This window comes from Thamnophis sirtalis, unplaced genomic scaffold (genome assembly GCF_051295495.1).
Source record: "Thamnophis sirtalis isolate CommonGarterSnake01/CBP01778 unplaced genomic scaffold, rThaSir2_p1.2 scaffold_8, whole genome shotgun sequence".
Classification (NCBI taxonomy): Eukaryota; Metazoa; Chordata; class Lepidosauria; order Squamata; family Natricidae; genus Thamnophis; species Thamnophis sirtalis.
The window spans coordinates 17,586,525-17,601,862 of record NW_028261388.1 but is presented as its reverse complement, the minus strand read 5'-3'; positions in this window follow the sequence as shown (position 1 = coordinate 17,601,862).

The following is a 15,338-nucleotide window of genomic DNA, read 5'->3' as shown; positions in this document are numbered from 1 at the left end:
AGTGCCTATCAGACTAATAATAATAAGGCTTCTTTTATTTTTTTTTAAAAAAATGGAATTCCGATGTATTCAAAGAGCTCAGCTAAGTAGAAATGCATTACTGTGAGACACTTACAAATGCAAATGCATGCACACCTATGCACTTTTTATAAAAGGTCTGGGGGGGGCGGACTTAGGTTACAGAACATTTTTAATAAATGTATAAGTTCAAGTATAGGACAACCTAAGCAGTATTTGATAGGGATGCGGTGGCTCAGTGGCTAAGATGCTAAGCTTGTCAATCAGAAAGGTTGGCAGTTCGGAGTTTCAAATCCCTAGCGCCGTATAATGGAGTGAGCTCCCGTTACTTGTCCCAGCTTCTACCAACCTAGCAGTTCAAAAGCATGTAAAAATGCAAGTAGAAAAATAGGAACCACCTTCGGTGGGAAGGTAACAGCATTCTGTGCGCCTTCGGCATTTAGTCATGCTGGCCACATGACCACGGAGATGTCTTCAGCTTTGAAACGGAGATGAATACTGTCCCCTAGAGTCAGGAACGACTAGCACGTATGTCCGAGGGGAACCTTTACCTTTTTAAAGTGGTGTTTCTTTGTCAATCATGAGCACCATAATGAAGTCAGATCAAGCCAAGCCAAGTGAATAATTGAGATTTCAAAAAGAGGACATCAAAATAAAATGTAGGGTTCCATGTTTTACTAATAAGTACAGTATGCACCTGATATCTAAACCTGATTTAAGCATAAACCACGGATGCCACTAAATGTGACCCCAACAACTGACTGCAGGAAAAATGGCTCTCCTTTTCCTTCTAGTTAAATAAGAATCCTAATAATGCAAGGACCAGCTTCCCCCAAAAAATGTGGGCATGTGGTATCATTGTTGGAATATGTTAAGATAGATGGAAATGTACAATTATCTGATCCATAAACATTCATGAGGCTAACCAGAATAGAGGATACAGATAAACAGGATTTTTAACTCCAGTCTTGAGGTGCAAGTCTGCTTGGAAACCAAGCTATTACTCATATCTCTCAAAGATATGAGTGGTATATGATAGAAATACACTCTTACAAACAACAGGGGGGGAAATTTGAAAACAGAAGTAATCAAGAAGCTGTCATAGAAAAATTCCAATAGGAAACAAAGGCAACAACACAAATAATAATTCTTACTTTAAGATCAGAGGTTTATTGTTTCTAATAATTTGGAACATTAGAAATGAATAGATATAAAAGATATAATAGTAATAATATATTTGCAATAACAAGTCATTACAATGGGCCAAAGAGAAATAGCAAGTCCTTCAAGGACTGCTATAAATCAAAGGGCCCCGAGCTGATCTTGAACCCTGTCCTTTATGCTGTTCTTTTATCCACATACCTGCTTCACAACTGCACTGTCACTTTCCATGAACACCTGTGTACATTACTTTCAATTCCTCATTTCCAACAGTTTCCTTCTTCTTGTTTTAAATGAATCCATACAAGTGCATATTTTGCACACAAAAAAATATATTTCACAGTTAGCAATGACTCAACAGGATTACAAATATTTCTGGTGAATTTTGAAATCATCCTAGCTGAAACCTTTGGTTCATATCTCATTCTTCTGGGGCCTTCTATTATCCATAAGACTTATTGAATCTAATAGTATAGTATAGTCTTTATTATCATTGTACAAAATAAATACAAAATTGGTTAATAATGAAATAAATCAAAAGGCTGTATTTCTTGATTCCCATAATGTCTTATGGAAATAACATCAAGAGTCTGGATGAAGACAAGTGTTATAAATACCTGACAACATCAAGCACACTGAAGTCAAGAAGAAGGTTAAAAGTGAGCACATTATAAAAATGCAGAAGATCTTCAAGTCTGAATGCCACCAAGGGAATTAACACCTGAGCAATTTCAGTCCTTAGATACACAGCTAGAGTAATGGACTGGACTCAAGCAAAACTGAAAACCCTGGATAGGAAGGTCAGAAAAATAATGAATCATGCCCTTCATCCATGCAGTAATGTTGACAGACTACTTATAAGGAAAATAGGTGGCCATGGAATATTGCAAGTACATCAGGTTAAAGAAGAAAAAAGAGCATTGAAAGTGTATCTAAAGGACAAGGAAGAAACAGCACTGATGCTAGGATGCCAGGAAGGCTTAGACCAAACTGGCCTACAAAAAAGACCAAAGGAAGAATTTATTTAATTTTGTTTTGTATTTATTTAGTTTGTCAAAGATGTACAAGACAGCAGGTATAAATATAAACATGGACATAAACAAGGAAATGAGTACAAATAAATGAGGACAGTAAGATAGGAATGGTAGGCACACTGGTGCGCTTATGCACATCCCCTGTATGGACTTCTTAGGAATGGGGTGAGGTCCACGGTAGACAGTTTAACGTTGAAGCTAGGGGGGGTTGAGGATGTAACAATGGAGTCAGGTAGAGCATTCCAGGCGTTGACCACTCTGTTGCTGAAGTCGTATTTTCTGCAATCAAGTTTGGAGCGCTTTACCTTGAGTTTGTATCTATTGTTTGCCCGTGTATTATTGAGGTTGAAGCTGAAGTAGTAGTCATTGACAGGTAGGACATTGTAGCAGACAATTTTGTGTACTACACTTAGGTCAGACTGAAAGTGGCATAGTTCCAGGTTGTCCAAACCCAAAATTTTGAGCTTGGTGGCATAAGGGATTCTATTGTGAGCAGAGGAGTGGAGTACACGTCTTGTGAAATGCCTCTGGACCCGTTCAATTGTATTAATGTCCGAGATACAGTGTGGATTCCAGGCAAATGAGCTGTATTCAAGAAAAGGTCTGGCAAAGGTTTTGCATGCCTGAGTTTGCAGTACAATGTTATGAGAGAAGAAGCTTTGCAAAATAAGGATAACAACTCTTAATGCCTTTTTGGCAATGCTGTTACAGTGAGCTCTGGGGCTTAGATCGTTTGAGATGAGTACTCCTAGGTCCTTGTCAGGGTTTACGCGGTCGTATCCACCCAGTTTGTATTTGATGTTCTGATTTTTGTTGCCAATGTGTAGGACAGAGCATTTGTTAGCTGAATAGGAAAAAAATATAGCAAGGAAAAGCATTATGTGGCCAGTACATTAAAAAAAAGGAGGCAAAGCAGACAATAACAAGACCTGGCAATGGCTAAGAGCAGGAAAGTTGAAGATAGGAACTGGGGGGCTAATTCTGGCTGCACAAGACCAAGCCTTTAGAATAATTGCATACAAAGTCAGAATTCAGATGACAGAAACAGACAGCAAATGCTACCTCTGCAAAGAAGCTGAGCTACTTGTTAGCTGCTGCAAGAATATTATACAGACTGACTGCAAATCAAGGCATGACAAAGCAGTAACAATGGTACATTGGAATATCTGTAATTTTTTTAAAAAAACCTTGCCTACAAGCAAGAAATGATGGAACCACAACATAGATAAAGTAATAGCAAATGAAGAATCTATTTTTTTTTCATTCAAACAAGCATCTACCACACAATATCCCAGACTTAATGATTGTCGATAAATAAAGACAAAAAAAAGAGGCTGGATAGTAGCCATTGCAATACCTGGAGACAGCACAATAGAAGAGAAAGAAAATCACAAATTACAAAGACTTGCAAATAAAAGTAGAATGGTCGTGGCAAAACCCAAGGTGCTTTTCAAGAGGCAACTGGACTTTCTTGCTTTTTCTTTTGAAGACATTTTGCTTCTCATTTAGATTTATTTCGATTTATTAACATTTGTATGCTGCCCACTCCCTTGGGACTCTGGGTGGCTTACAGACAAGACAAGGAACATATATTAAAAAATTTAAAATAAGAATACAAATATTAAAAATTTCAACAACATGCATACAGTTGGAATGGGGCTGGATACTAATCAACAGCCCCAGGCCTGCCGGAACAGCCAGGTCTTAGTGGCTTTACGGAAGGCCGGAAGAGTGGTGAGGGTCCGGATTTCTACGGGGAGATTGTTCCATAGGGCCGGAGCAGCTACAGAGAAGGCCCTCCCCCGGGGACCCGCCAACCGACATTGACTGGCCGACGGCACCCGGAGGAGGCCAATTCTGTGTGATCTTATTGGTTGTTGGGAGGTAAATGGCAGGAGGCGGTCTCTCAGGTAGCCAGGTCCTAAACCATGAAGGGCTTTAAAAGTAACGACTAGCACCTTGAAGCGCGTCTGGAGACCAATGGGGAGCCACTGGAGCTCGCGGAGGATAGGTGTAGCATGGGTGTATCTAGGTACATCCAATATCGCTCGTGCGACTGCATTCTGGACCAACTGTAGTCTTCGAACACTCTTCATCCAAGAAGCTTCTTTGACTCTGTCTCCTGAAAACACCCCTTTGGGACAACTATGGATGACTGAGAATCTCTACAGACTGTGGCAAAATAAAGCAAAGATAGTACAAATAGGAAAAAGTGCCTGGGTACAATTCCAAAAATCTGGGTCACTTGAACACCATCGGTATTGACAGAAACATCATCAGTCAATACCAAAAGGAAGCTTTACTTGCAACAGTTTACATCCTGAGATGATACCTTTAATATTAAACAACAATATCTGCCTATCCCAGGTCCCTTGGAAGCACACAGTAGGTGAACGAAATGCCAAATTTAATCTAGACATCTGGCTGACTCTGTGGCTAACCGTCATAATTCCACTAACCCAAATTAATTTCATTTACATTTTACGTCAAAGTTGTAATAAACTAAATTAACCTTTTGCCCTACTTTCTTCTTAACTTACTTCTTGGGTCTACTACTCTAAAACACCAGTCCAAGGCTGAGCATGGTACAATCCATAATTTGTGCATCCCCATTGTAAGCGATCAGAAATAAAAGGCAAGTTTTTAAACGGCTTCTTCCTTCCTTACCAGTTTTGTTCAACCACTTGTAGCTATTTCATTCATTTTATGAGCTGTGGTTGGTGCAGTGGTTAGAATGTAGGACTGCAGGCTACTTCTGCTGTCTGCCGACTGCCTGCAATTTGGCAGTTCAAATCTCACCAGGCTCAAGGTTGATTCAGCCTTCCATCATTCCGAGGTGGGTAAAATGAGGACCAAGATTGTTGGGGGCAATAGGCTGACTCTGTAAACCACTTAGAGAGGGCTGTAAAAGCACTATGAAGTGATATATAAATCTAAACACTATTGCTATTTATTTTTCCAGGATGCTAAGGACCTCTAGCACTGTGATGGTGAACCTATGGCATCCGTACCACAGATGGCACATGGAGCCATATTTGCTGGCACGCCAGCAGTCAGCTCTGGCATGCCTGTGTCACCGGCCAGCTGATTTTTGGCCTTCCAGAGGGCCGGTGGAGGCTGTTTTTGCCTTCCCTAGGCTTTAGGAAAGCCTCCGGAATCTCAGGTGGGGTCGTGCATGCATGCATGGGAGGGCGCATGTGCAGATGGGCAGGGAGGATTGAATTGAGCCAAGGTGGCGCAGTGGTTAAATGCAGCACTGCAGGCTACTGCTAGATCAGCAGGTCAGCGGTTCAAATCTCACCGGCTCAGGGTTGACTCAGCCTTCCATCCTTCCGAGGTGGGTAAAATGAGGACCCAGATTGTTGGGGGCAATATGCTGACTCTCTGTAAACCGCTTAGAGAGGCCTGAAAGGCCTATGAAGCGGTATATAAGTCTACTGCTAAGTCTACTACTGCTATAATTGGTGAGGGCATGCATGCGCACATGATAGCATGCGCACACACAATTTTGGCATGCCATAAGAAAAAAGGTTCACGGCCACTGCTCTGGCACATACTGAGTATTTTCTTAAGGGTCCATCTTCTAATGCGTCTTACTGCATTTTTCTGCAGTAAAGAATTTGAGAAGGGCAAAAACCCAAGACCCACTGGATTTATCACAGTTTTTACAGGATGGCATTCTCAATGTTTTCCATCATGGCATTTTAAAAGATGCAAAGCAATCACACGGAATCAATTTTCCACTTAAAGAACCTGACATCAGATTAGACCGTCTGTAAAGCAGAGGAAATCAAATAGCTGAGTTGTATCTGACAGCAGGCAAAACAGAGTGAGATTTAGACCTGACAGTATCTGGATTGAAAGAAGCATGGCGATTGAAAGAAAAACCCATAAGGTAGGGAAAGATTGGGACGGCTGTGTGCCTGAAGGAGGATATTAAAAGAAAATAGGAAAAAAAAGGAATAAAATGCCCAAGATTAATTGCAGTGAATGGATAAAACACTCTCTGTGATGTAGGTTGCTGAAGCAGAAGAAATAATATCAAGGACAAGGTACTGTAAAAGAGAACACGTTTTTGGCAGTTCTGTTGCCTTAAAATAAAACGTCTACTTGGGAATGTGTTCTTTCCATAATGTCATATTAAATAGCAGTGAAATACTGAGTTGGGCAGCAGTAGAAATGAGTTGGCCTTCCTGTTTTTTGTTTTTTTTTCACTCAGACAAATAAATCCATAAAAACAGTGAAATAGGAAGTAAATTGCATTCAATTCCCTGTGCCAGCTGCATTTGGAATGTTTGTAGCTGGAGTAAACTGATCTGCAAATCCAACCCTATAAATAACTATTATAAATATAAATATTTCTTTTATTCATTAAGCATGAAACTCAGTCAAGTGAACATTTAAAGATGTGTATATATACACACACACACGTGTACAGTATGTATATAACTGTTTGTGTATATATAAATATGTATACATATATAATTTGTGCTGATAAATAAATAAAGGGAGACTAGTATAGATCTATTTCAAACTATTTAGCTCTCATCAGCTAGCCAGATCCTTTACTGGGATTCGAACCTGGGCTGTTTTTACATGTTAGGCAGTTGTATTAGCCTCTAAGTCAAGTTTGCAAGTTTGCAAGTTTAATAACATTTATATGCCGCCCAATCCCGTAGGACTCCAGGCGGCTTACAGTACAGAAATAAGTCAAAAAATAAAATAAAGAGAGAAAAAAGATAGAGTTAAAAACAGCACACCATACACTCCATTCTAAGTGGGGCTGGACGGTATTTTGGGGTCAATAGCCCCAGGCCTACCGGAACAGCTAGGTTTTAGTGGCTTTCCGGAAGGCTGAGAGAGTGGGAAGGGTCTGTATCTCTGTGGGTAGATCATTCCACAGGGCCGGGGCAGCTACAGAGAAAGACCTCCGTCGAGTAGTCGCCAGCCAGCATTGCCCGGTCGACGGTACCCGAAGGAGGCCCAACCGGTGAGATCTTATGGGTCGTTGGGAGGTATGTGGCAGGAGGCGGTCCCGCAGATATCCAGGCCCCAAGCCATGTAGGGCTTTAAAGGTAATAACCAGCACCTTGAAGAGCGTTCAGAGACCGATGGGAAGCCAGTGCAGCTCGCGGAGGATAGGTGTAGCATGGGTGTATCTAGGTACACCCAATATCGCTCACACGGCCGCATTCTGGACCAATTGTAGTCTCCGAACACTCTTCAGGGGCAGCCCCAAGTAAAGCGGCAAGCTCTCCTCCCTTATCAGCTGAGCCAAGGAAATGATGAAGTGTTATGTCAAAGCACCTGGTATGCCCAAATATGGGAGGGAGCATACTGCTTCCCTTTTGCCTTTCAGCTCGGCCCTGCAAAACAAAAATGGTTTTCTGCCTGGAGGACTCCTAGGGTGGAACTGAAAGGCAAAAGGAAAGCAGTATGCTCCCTCCCATATTTGGGCATAACACTTAATAAATAAATATGTATATATGTATAATGAATGAAGTAAATTATACATACATACATACATACATACATATGCTGGTCTTGTTATATTCGGGTCTTTTCCCGTGTAAGTCTTACCTATACCTGAGAAAATCTACGAAAACAAACATATATATAAAGACCCAAATATAACAAGACCAGCATACCTATACCTGTGAAAATCTACGAAAACAAACATATATATACATACATACATACATACATACATACATACGTGTGTGTGTGTGTGTTTGTGTGTCTATGTGTGTGTATGTATATATATATATACACATATATACATACACATACACATACACATACATATACATATACATATACATAAATACATCTATATATATAAACACACAAACACACAGACACACAAAATTTACTTTATTCATTAAACCTGAAACTCTGTGAACTGAACATTCAAAAATGCATCACAAATACCATTGACTGGTGCTAAAGGTTGATAAGGGTTTCTGCCAGCGTCCTAGGTATCAACCAAGTATCTTCTTGAAATATTCGATGTTCCGAGCAACACAGTTGTTGTTTTTTTTGCAGTTCCGCTGATGTTATTGCAGGAAGCTAAAATTTATTGATGTGTTTTGTAAAAGTGCCCGATGACAATGGGTATCACTGTTACATGTTTCATCCATAGCCATGTAGTTTCGATGGCCAGGTCGCGATATTTCATGATTTTTTCCCCAGTTCTTTTTCTTTGACTCTGGCATCTCCTGGTACAGCGATATCAATAAACTGTATGCTTCGGCCCTCAATAACTGTGATATCTGGCGGGGTATGTTCCAAATGATGATCTGTCTGTATTCGAAAGTCCCACAGGATCTTCACCATCTATTTTGGGTAACCTTTTCCACTTTATGTCCCCATGGCTTTTCAGATACAGGTAGGGTGTATTTTTTACATAGTGACCAGTGGATTAATTTAGCAACTCAATCATGTCTAGCTTTGTAATCAGTTTGCCCAATTTTGCTGCACTCACATATGCAGCACCTTTGTCATTGCAAAGTTGGCAGTTTGGATTGTCAGTGGATTTTTGTATCTTCACTTTCCTGGTGTTAGTTTGTAACGCTTGTCCTTGAGCAGCAATTAAAACTTCCATTTGTTTCTTGATGGTTCCTCTCTTAAGCCATGCCCATGCCAAGTTGTTATCACATTTTCCTTCAATTTTTTTCAAGTGCTGTCAATGCAAAGCTTTGGTTTTCCATCCATTTAATCTCTCATCCAGCTGTTTGTTTGTTTCTTGCCTTTGTTTCTGTTGTTTTTATAATGTTCTCCATTTTCACAGCCTGCAGCAATCTTTTTGTACTTTGGTTCACATAATCATTCAAACTTCATTTTTCTTCATCTACATTTGGATGGATGTGCAATAGCCCTCTGCACCTATTCTTCTTGGCAGGTATGACCTGTCGGTATCGCTTCGTGGATGTAAAGCATGGTACATATTCAAGAGTTTACACGTTTTTCAGTCCAGGTTTTCCATTTCTGCCACAGTCCAGTTGATGATTCCAGCTGGGTAGCGCATCACTGACACTCCCCATGTATTAATGGCTTTGATTATGTTTCCAGCATTCAGTTTTGATTTTAATATTTTGCAGACCCTTTTGATGTATTCCTTTTGCGTTGACTCTTTGACTTTTCCATTCAAGATGTTATCTACTTCCAATGTGCCTGGGTATTTGTAACTGGCATCCTTTGGTAATGCTTTCACGATGCTTCCATTTCCCAGGTCTGTTCCTTCTATTTTTTCCATTTTTCCTCACTGCATGGATAGTATAGCACATTTTTCAAGTTTTTGTAGTTGTTGTTGTTGTTGTTGTTGTTTCCATGGATGGACAATCAGCTCATTCTTTTTTTTTCCTAATCCTAAAACCTCTTTTTTTTTTTTGTGCCACCAAATTTTAATGGTGGCATCGTTTGAAAGTCAATATTTTTCTTCCATTTTCAAGAGCATGTGTGAATCTCCAAGTAGATCCTAAAATGCAGAGAACTCTCCAGTCCTACCCAAATGCAGAAAATGTCAACTTTGGCCATGAGTATAACGCACACACACACTGATTAGATCTTTTGACAGATTAGCAATGAATGAATTCTGCAAAGTACTTCACCAGCAGTGGAGCAGAATCAATTTCTGACAATGTGCATTTCATTGAGAGCAAGCCATTAACACTTCAAAAAGATTGTTGGTTATAATAGTTATCTGACTGGAATAGCTGAATATTAGAAGCCACGCCACTATCCTAAAGGTTTTTTGAAGAAAGAAACAATAACGCTGTATTTTGACAGGAGGATCGCTTGTGCAATTTAATTTGGATGAGAATATTAGCAAATCAAAGGCCAAAAATATCTTAAGAAGAATTCTTGATCAGAAGAACCAAAAAAAATTGATAAGGATTCTTGGAATTGCGAAGCAATCTCCGTTCCTTACTTTGATGACGATGATGATGATGAATTTGGTGACACAGTTATTAAACTAGAACAGACTAAATTTAATGTGATAATCTCACATATTTCTTATGAAATGTTTAGATAGGCAGATTTTTTTTTAAATGAAAAAAGTAAAAGGAAAAAGAAAAAAGAAAATTACTAATTCAAGTCAAAGTTAAAATGAATAAGAACAAAGAAGAAGAAGAAGAAGAAGAAGAAGAAGAAGAAGAAGAAGAAGAAGAAGAAGAAGATTTTATTGTCATTGTACATATATACACAGTATACCCATAGACAAAATTCACATAACATCCAGAGATCAGGCCCAACACACATGACAATCTCCCCCCCACACACACACCAAAAATTCCCCACCCCTAAACCACTCAAGCATCGAATCGAATCGAATAAATACCAATACACAACAGACCAAGTAATGCTGTCCAACAGCTCACTGATGGTGGCCCTTTAGTTCATTGTTGAGTTCAGTTATAGCTCTATGATAAAAACTATTTGGAAGACGTGTGGTCCGAGTTTTAATTATTCTGTATCTTCTGCCAGAAGGCAACAGTCCAAAAAGATGGTAAGTAGGATGATTTGTATGGTTTGTCCTGGATCTACTCACTTTTAGAGTACACACTTACCGTGCCATTAAAAGGTCAAGTAGAACTTTCAACCTCAAAAAGATGACTCACAATTTTAATTGATGGACGGATTCATGAGTGATTGACCAGAGACAATCTGTCTAGTAAGGATTACATAAGATACCATATAAGCTACTCTCAGTTCTATCATGGAAGAAAAGTGCAAGATAAATATAGCCCAACCACACCATCTATGGATCTTTTTTTCTCTAGTTGTCCCCGTTTATAAATGTGTGGAAATCACTTGTCCTATTTTAGATTCCTCATCCATCTTCCTTGCTCATAGTAATCTGAAATATCACCACTGGAGTTTTAAAGTCTTCAGATTCTATATTATTGCAGTTAGTTTATGCCAGATAAATTCAATGGTAAATGACAGGCTTTCTATCAAAGGCTGAATAAAGCCTAACCAAATAAATTGCTTTAATTTTGTACCCAAGTAACCTATATACAGAAACATTTATGACTTCCCCCCACAGTGCATCTTTGCCACAAACTCATGTTTCCTGTGCAAAGTAATAGATTCGTGTATGATCTTTTGAAAGTCTCTGTACCAGAAATTATCCACTTTCTCTTCAGAGAAAGTGAGATAAGGGGGCAGATAAAACCCATCCTTTTGTTCTGGCCTTTTTTTTTTTTTTTGCTTTTCGTAGTTTAATTTTGTACAATGAGGAGATAGGGCAGTGAATGGAGGAAGAAAAATAGATACTGCGAAAAGTAAGATAGTCTTTTTTTATTGTCTTGTGTGAATAGATAGTACTAGTCCAAAGGGGGGGGGAAGGAGGCAATCGGAGATAAGGACAAACGGCTTTTACAAATTTGACACTGTGGAATTTACAAATTTGGGAAACAATAGAGAATAATTCCCGCATCACCGAATCGATAGAAACCAGAACTGTAGGAAGCGAGCTGGATTCAGAACACCATAGGAAATTGTATCCTTGTGGTCCAACTAGCTTAGCATTGGTGACCTGGGGTCAGAAAATTGCTGGAATAATCTTACCTAGTAATATCAGTTCCATTTAAATTGCTAGTGGGCTACCTATGAGCTCCTGTCTTCCCCCACAGCTTTGTGAGAATTTCCTGTTATTGGTCCCACCTTGAAAAGGTATATAACCAGTGGGCTGGTGACAGATCAAAAGGCTCCTGAGAAATAATGAGATGGAAATAGGACACAAACCCACAAGCAAAAACACCATTGGCAAATGGGCAAAAGTACTATGTAATTGAAATAGGTCAGAATAATGGTCAGAATTATACAACAATTGCATCAATTGATACAATGGCCAATGGGCCACAAAATAAGGAAGCATATCATTCAATAAGAATTAAGTAAACGCATCAGCATATAAAACAATTATGAAGTTGCATATTGATTGACAGCAAATTTGAAGAGTTCGGAGTATTGGTTGGATTGTCCTTTGAGCAGGAATATGGTATCAGATTTACTCTTTTGCCTTTCCTCTAGCAAGGCCCCAAAGTGATTCAGCTGCAAACCCATATTATATCAGCAAACATTTAGACAAGCCAGTAAAATCTTTTACAAGATTTTGTAAAAGGCTAACAAGTCATACAAAACAGATATCTGAGCATTGGCAGATCAATCTTTCAGTGCAGAATAACCATTATTTCTTTAATTGTATTGGCTACCAGTATGGTTCGGGATCCGATTTAGGTTTTGCTTATTCTCCTTTGACCAGATTCAAATTATTCTACTTCAGACATATAGTACTTTTGCATATTATAAGTTCTGTATGGCACAATCAATCAGTACTGCTTCATTAAGTCTTACATCACATAGCAATAGGGAACACTGAGAACAGAATGTGCTTCTCCAACTCAATTATTATCCAGGGAGCTTTCTGAAAGTCCCCACTTCCCTATATCTCAGATAACTGGAGGATGGAGACATCAGTACTTTTCCACACTTTATTGAATGCTCTCCTCCCAAAGGTATGAGAACTTCCACTGTCTTGGTCTTTCACAAATATATTAAAAGTGATTTTATTTCAACATGCTTTTGTCTCAAATTGAATGCAATGCCATAATGGTGGGATTAGTTTTTTTTTTAATTAGCTGAATTGTATTCTGCTTTATTGTTCCTTCAATTGTTCCTTTAAAAAAAAACCATCCAACAAGACAGACACAGACTTTAGAGGATAATTAGAACTGCAGAAAATAACAATTACTACCAACCTGGCTTCCATTGAGGACCTGTATACTGCACGAGTCAAAAAGAGGGCTGTGAAAATATTTACAGACCTCTCATATCCTGGACATAAATTGTTTTGACTCCTACCCTCAAAACTGTGCTATAGAGTACTGCACACCAAGAGAACTAGACACAAGAACATTTTTCCCAAAATGCCATCACTCTGCTAAACAAATAATTCCCTCATCACTGTCAAACTATTCACTAAGACTGCATTATTATTACTATTAGTCTTCTCATCGTTCCTATCTCCTCCCACTTATGACTGCAGGACTGTAACTTTGTTGCTTGTATCTTGCGATTTATATTTATATTTATATATTTATTGTTTCTTGATTGCTTATTTGCCCTTGAAGAGCATCCGGCGACTTCAGCTAGTACAGAATGCGGCCGCGCGAGTGATTGTGGGTGCACCTCGGTTCGCCCACATAACACCTATCCTCCGCGAGCTGCGCTGGCTACCTGTTTATCTCTGGGTGCGCTTCAAGGTGCTACTTACCACCCACAAAGCCCTCCATGGTAGTGGATCTGGGTACTTGAGAGACCGCCTCCTGCCAATTACCTCCTTGCGACCTATTAGATCACACAGATTAGGCCTCCTCCGAGTCCCATCCGCCAGTCAGTGCCGACTGGCAACTACGCGGAGGAGAGCCTTTTCAGTAGTAGCTCCGACCCTTTGGAACGATCTCCCCATGGAGATTCGTACCCTCACCACCCTCCAGACCTTCCGCACAGCCCTCAAGACCTGGCTATCCCATCAGGCCTGGGGTTAAAGATTATAATCCGTCCCCTCCCGAATGATGAATGAATGTTGCTTCTATTTTTAATTACGTACTGTCTTTATATGTCATTGTGTGTACTCCCTTCCCTATACGTTGTAAGCCGCCCTGAGTCCCCTCAGGGAAAAGGGCGGCCTATAAATAAATTTATCTATCTATCTATCTATCTATCTATTTGTACCCTATGACTATCATTAAATGTTGTACCTTATGATTCTTCATGAATGTATTTTATTCTCCTTATGTACACTGAGAGCATATGCACCAAAGACAAATTCCTTGTGTGTCCAATCACACAAGGCCAATAAATAATTCTATTCTATTCTATTCTATTCTATTCTATTCTATTCTAATCCTCGTAGCCAACAGCCAGCAAGAGGAAAATATTGGACAAGGCTGAGGTCAGAATGATACAATAGATAAAATAATTTCCTATCCAAATATCTATCCAACAGATAGCAACAAGCATGCTTATGAATAATAACACATTTACATAAAGGATACATTTGTTTTATGGATTGCCTGAATACCCAGATGTTTTTTTAAAATGGTTAGATATACGTAGTGTTTCTTTGCAAGTTTATTTCAATGTAGGTAAGCCAATAATTTTCTTTCACATATGTCATCAATAGAAGTTCTGTATGTGTGCAAAACCTTCCTCAGATCAAAGATTGGGTGCTTTAGTAGAGAACAATTTCTTGTAAGTTCTAGAAGAAGAATTACTGCTGGGAAATACATCTGTTCTCTCATCTTTGCCTTACATCTTTCCAAATAATGTAATTAAACTAGCTTTGATTAATGCTCTCTTTATTAAATTCATATCTGAATAATACGCTCAGGGGCATCTGCAGTGAGGTAAAATTGTGTTGGAAATTGCTGTAACGTCATGACACAAGCTCTGTCCCTTACATATATGCATGTGTACCAATGCAGATGCACAAGGATTAGAGTTTGTGTTATGATGTTATAATGCACATTTCGCCATTTATAGCTTCTTCAGCCACAAGCTGCTCATAGATAGGAAAGGGTGGTAATCGCTTACTTTCCCTATTGGTTCGCAAATGTGAGAACGCCCCATCCATGCATGCACTCGGCCTTTTGCACATGCGCTTTGATCACACGTGCAGACTGCACATGCATATGTGCATGGCTTGAAAACATGCCTAATAGGATATCATAGAGGGTGGGCAATCACCTGTGATTTCCACTACCAGTTTGGGCGAACCGGTCCAAACCGGCTGAATACCATTTCTACGATAGAATTAAACTATAGTCCCTGGACAAAGCAGTTCTTTGACGTCCAACTACTCGAATTTAGAACCCTCCCAACTTTTCCACACCCAGTTGCTTAAATCCCAACATGCGGAGATATTTGTATGAAGCATTTTACTTTTACTTTTTTTAAAAAAAATTCAAGCACAAGTAATAAGAAGTCAATTAGCTCTAGAGATAGTTATATCTCTCTCTCTCTATATATATATATATGTTATATTTGTGCTGATAAATAAATAAAGGGAGACTAGTATAAATCTATTTCAAGCTATTTAGCTCTCATCAGCTAGCC